Genomic DNA, 6000 nt, shown 5'->3' on the forward strand with positions numbered 1-6000 from the left:
ATTTTTTCCATTATCAAATGGTTCCAGATTTTTGTAAACCAAAGTTCTGTAGTAGGTGGAGATTGGTCTTTCCATTTGGTTGCTATTGCACTCCTAGCTGCCACCAGGAGAGAGTTGATAAGGTCTCTTCTAACATTTGGGATCGATGTCTGATCCCAGAGTCCCAAGAAGATTACTTTTGGTGACATAGGGACACTGTACCCTGTTATTTCCTTAATAATATTTAGTATTTCTGACCAAAATCGAGATATCAAGGGACATTCCCACCAACAGTGAGCAAAATTACCCTCATTATTGCATTTCTTCCAACAACACTATTAATTCATTCTAAGAATATGTATATGAAAGTATGAGTATTGCATTATAGATGCAGGTTGGCATCTACTGACTCTTGATGAAACTACGGGCCAAACTACAAGTGACGAATGACACAGGTTGGACACTTGTCAGCTTCCCTCAAGTTTTGATGGGAAATGTAGGCAGCTTGGCGGAATGTTGGACAAGTGAAAGTTGAAAAGTCCATTGGACAGCAGTCGGAGAGCCAAGCTGCAAGACCAGGATGCCTACATTTCTCATCAAAACTTGAGGGAAGCTGACAAGTGTCCAACCTGTGTCATTCGTCACTTGTAGCTTGGCCCTACAGCTTGGAAACAAGTGTCTTTGATAGCTGGTTCCTCATCAGGTCTGTGGATCTGTGGTTCCATCTGCTCACTTCCACCTGCAAATAATAAAGAAAGAAAACGAAAGTTTACATTTTGTAAAGTTTCAGTGGACAATGTATTGTCGAAGGCTTTCACGGCCGGAGAACGATGGTTGTTGTGGGTTTTCCGGGCTGTATTGCCGTGGTCTTGGCATTGTAGTGCTACACTTGGCATTTTGGTGCTACACCTCTGAAGATGCCAGCCACAGCTGCTGGCGAAACGTCAGGAACTACAATGCCAAGACCACGGCAATACAGCCCGGAAAACCCACAACAACCATCGTTTCAGTGGACACTTACCATTTCTGTCCAGAGACTCCTTCAGGATCACTCTGGTATCTTCACACCTGTGTATAAGAGGATTCTATTTGAAAATAATTGTTTGAATGAACTTTACCTATGGCCATTGCTTGATAAGAATTCAAATGTTATTCTTGCATTCAGCGTTTTGTATTGTATTGAGTAATTGTATACAATTGTATTGATTATTTATGTATATATTCCAGTATTTATTAGCACCTTGCACTCTGGCACTTTAAATTACTAAAAGTTCAAAAATATATAACAATTCATAGTTTGAATAAGTCATTTTGTGGGTAGTTTTAGTCCCTTACATATGGTTATCCACTGTCATTCCGCTGGTTATACTAAGGGAGCTTGTGTTTGTTACAACCCCTTCTGATCCCAGCTGGGTGAAGGCAGAGGGCAGGCATTGCCACCTGCTCTGCTCCTGATCCCAGCTGGGTGAAGGTGGGGGGTGGGCACTGCCACCAGTTTCCCTCCTGATCCCAGCTGGGTGAAGGTGGGGGGTGGGCATTGCCACCTGTTCTACACCTGATCCCAGCCTGGGCTTTCCACTGTGGCACACTGAGCTTCTCTCCTCAGCAGCTTCTCTCTGAGTTTCTCTCCTCAGCAGCACCCTCTGGTGGCGCACCAGGGTAGGAAGTGTGTTGTCTTGAATACACTTAGCCTTTTATACAGTAGGATGTTTATAAAGTGCCCTGCAAAAAGGCATTGACTACTTAATTAAAGGCATCTCTAAGCATCTGTGCTTAAAGCTGCCTGTTGTGTCACTGCACGCGTCACTGCTCAAGGTTTTATTCTCCCATCCAACCTCCAATGAGGAAGGTAATTCCACTAGTTGAGTTTGGAAAGTCACTGCAAAATTTCCAGACGCTTCCCACTGCCTCTAGGCATAAGTTCATACCTGCATCTTGTTGCCTTCCACTTTGGAAACAGAGACACAGAGGGGGGGGGGGCGTTATCTAAACATTTCTTACTTCTTTATATTTTAAAAAGAAATTGGAGAGGGAATGAAGGGAACTTATAGTGAGACTTTTTTAAAAAAAAGTTCCATTTATTGTAGGTCTGCATAACTCTTTCATTGTACTTGGATTTTTTTTTACTTCTCTCCTCTAGAATCCATATGTGAGCATTATTCAAGTAAGACATTAACACAGGAAGGGCAAAACTTGCTTTAGTGGGAAATTCCTTCTCTATTAAGTGATTAGACTGCAGGGTCGGCTTGAACTCTAAACAAGTGAATGAGTTCCGGCAACTGTAAACATTTTTTATTGTTTTCATTTCATGGTCAAACTTTTAGCCTTGGACAAGCTTCTTCCCAGAAATGTTTCGAACTCATGACAAAAATATGGCTCCAGAATTTTTTTATTTTATAAAAATTTTTATTGATGAGTTTAAACTTTAAAATTTAGTACATACATTCCCTTCATATCCAATTAGTCCTATTCCTCACCCTTTTCCTCCCCCCTCCCTATTGACTTCCAATAGCTTTCCAACCCTTACCCCCTTTTTTTCCTTAATACTATTTCATTTATATTTTTCTTCAACACACAGATCATAATATCTCTTACTCTAAGCATATTCTAATTCTTTTATACAAATACTCTTTCAACTATACTGTCAGTATAATATTTACTGTATATTGTACCCTACCACATAACATAGCATGCATTAAAGTATGACATAACCTAACATAATATAACATAACATGTATTTATCTATAGCACTTAAATTATAATGTCTCTTGCTCTAGCCATATTCTAATTCTTTTATGCATATTCTCTATCCAATATACTATCAATATAGTATACTATCAATATAGTATTTGTTATATATTATTCCATACAATGTAACCTAGCATGCGTTAAAATATAGCATCCCAATATAGTGTACAGTGCCTATACTAGTACCATAAATCATAATATATATAGTATATAGTATAAATTTTCTAATATATCAATATGGCTCCAGAATTTGAAGTGTTTATATTAGAATGAGATCTTTCCTGTCATTCACGCTTGTGTGATGCCATATATCCAGGGAAATGTAATTCTGAAGAGATGTTCGTATTAACCTTTTTGATCTTTTATTCTGTAAACAATTAGTGCTAAGGTATATAAGGTTCTCTGATGTAACTGTTCTTTATGCATATAAACTAAGGAGAAGTATGCATCTGAGCTTTATTTGGAAAAACTAAATCTCATATTTCTTTATATCACTTGGAGTATATTTGGCTAAGTGGTAGCAGGGAAATTTATAATTAGCAGCAGAGTACTATTTTAAAAATTCCCCTATCAGCATGATGTTCTTAAATGGATATATGTCCAAATTTTCCCTGGATAAGAACATATGGCCCCAAATAGATGAGAAGCTCACAGGGGTGCATTAAAACTTCTCCCAAGATGGTGCCTCCCCCAGTCCTCCCGCTGGTCATGCATTCACTTTATGAATGCACATTTGAGTGCATTCACTTTATGAATGCAGGGACTGGTGCCTGGTTAAATACAAGATTTCAATCACACATTCAGCTGTACATGAATTGAATGTAACATAGGGTCGTCATCCTTCAGGTGGTAGCTGGAGATCTCCCAGAATTACAACTGATCTCCAGGCCACAGAGATCAGCTCCCCTGGAGAAAACGGCTGCTTTGAAGAGTGAACTCTATGGCATTATACCCCACTGAGGCCCCTCTCCTCCCCAAAGCCCATCCTCTCCATGCTCCACTCCCTGGAACTGGCAACCATTGTAACATGAGAACGACTGAACACACATATAAAGAAAAATAAAAAATCAATGTATACATGGATTGTACTTGTGAACAGGGCTAAAGTGAATCAGCGTGCAGTAAAATAGATTGAATGAGCTGAGCTTGGACAGAGCTAGGCCTTTCTGTTGACTCATGGCCCACATGGTTCTTAGTAAGGAATTATCAAAAAAGTGGATTTGATAGCTGCTATGATCATGGTTTTCAAGCCCTCCCAAAGTCAACATATATCTGCCCAAGTGTCAATCATTCACTAGGCAACATTCAACCTTATTCAAAGTTTGAGAACAACTAGATGAAAAGAAAGAGGAGCAGACAGGGCCCTCGGGACACGTTGCCGCGTGGAAGGTCCCTGGTTTAGGAAAGGCCTTTATAAAAAAACTTCAATACAGTGTTGTCTGGATGGTTATGACAAATGACTAGGGTTGCCAACTCCAGATTGGGAGATTCCTGGAGATTTTCAGAGTGGAGCCTGGAGAGGGCAGGGTGTGGGGAGGGGAGGGACCTTAGTCAAGTATAATGCCATAGAGTCCATCCTCCAAAGCAGCCATTTTCTCCAAGCAGGCCCACAAGTTCCACTTCCACAATTTCTCATCTAGCTGGTGCAGGTGGGGGAGGCATGGGAATAAGGCGGTGGTGGGGAGAAGCATGCTTCTACGCACCTCTGAGCATCTCCACATCATGCTGGGAATGACGTCATTCCCAGCGCAACGTGGAAGTGACAGGTCGCAATGGGGTGTGTGTGACTGAATAAAACTCTACCCCAATTTAGTGTTTGGGGTCGATTTTTCCTCAATCAGCCTCCGGTGTGACCTTTTACTTCCATATCACACTGGAATGAAACCGCTTTCTAGTTCATTCACTTTATGAATGAAATTAGTTACTGATGCTTGGCTAAACATGTGCTTTCGATTCAGCTGTACACACGTTCAATGTAACATGAGAATTACTCCATGCACATATCAAGAAAAATCAAGTGTACACTATGCACGAATTGTACATGTGTTCTGTTCACTACTTGTGAAAAGAGTTAAAGTGAAACAGTATGTGAATAAAATAGATTGAATGAACTGAATTTGGACAGAGTTAGGGCTTTTTGTTGAATCACAGCCTATGCTGTTCTTAAGGAGTTATCAAAAAGTGAATTTGATTGCTGCTATCATCGTGGTTTTCAAGCCCTCCCAAAGTCAACAGATAACTCTACAAGTGTCAATTATTCACCAGATAGTGTTCAACCTTGTCCAACGCATGAGAACAACTACATTAAAAGAAAGAGGAGCAGACAAGGCCCTCAGGACACATTGCTGGGCAGAAGGTCCCTGGTTTAGATATCACAGAAAAGGGCTTTTAAAAAAACAAACTTCAACACATTGTTCTCTGGGTAGTCATGAGAACTGACGGTGAGGCCAGGGTACCCCACTTCTTATATTGCATTGATTGGGAGGGGCTGACAATGAATGTCATTCAGTGCTGGACCAATAAAATGAATGAGTTCGTGCCTTCTTATGAAGTTTGCAGCTCCTATAAAGTCAACGTTACACTTTGAGTACGTTTGTATCAGTGGGTTAACTGCAGTTGTTGGCTCCAGATTGGGAAATTCCTGGAGATTCTTGCGCTGAACACTATGGAGAGCAGGGTTGGGGGGGGGGGATATGTTACCCGACTTGGTCTCCTTGCGAGTAAGAGGATTGTGGGGGGATTAGCAAGCAAGGAAGACGGCTAAGTGAGAGGTCAGTAACTACAGGATCTTTTCCATCAATTTTTACCGGGTCCCTTCCAATTATAGCAAATGAGACTGGTGCTTTGAATTCAAAGAACAAACTTTTATTAAATGTGAAAATGCACGCACATACACACAGGGCAAACAGCAAAAACAGTTACACACAGAGTCCTAGGAAGCTAGATAGAAGTTGGAATAGGGTGAGGGAGGGCAAAGTATATCTACCTATCCTGAAGAGCAGTCCAGTCCACAGGCAAGAGGGCAGCTTCAAACGCCAACATTCTCGGCCAGGAAAGCAAGAGGCTTAGAGCCAAAACAGACGTTATGATTTACACGTGCTCTCCGCGCGATTGAACTTACACGTGTTCCCTGCTGGACTTGCTGTCCGCTCGCTGTTCGCTTGTTGCTGCAGTCTTCCTTCCACGTGTTCAAGGTCTAGCATCCACGGGTTCTGGGTTGCCCTTCCGTGACGCACTTCCCTTGATGCATGCTCATAACTGGCAGCCAAAAAA

The sequence above is a fragment of the Eublepharis macularius genome, chromosome 1, assembly GCF_028583425.1.
Source record: "Eublepharis macularius isolate TG4126 chromosome 1, MPM_Emac_v1.0, whole genome shotgun sequence".
In the NCBI taxonomy this organism is placed as follows: Eukaryota; Metazoa; Chordata; class Lepidosauria; order Squamata; family Eublepharidae; genus Eublepharis; species Eublepharis macularius.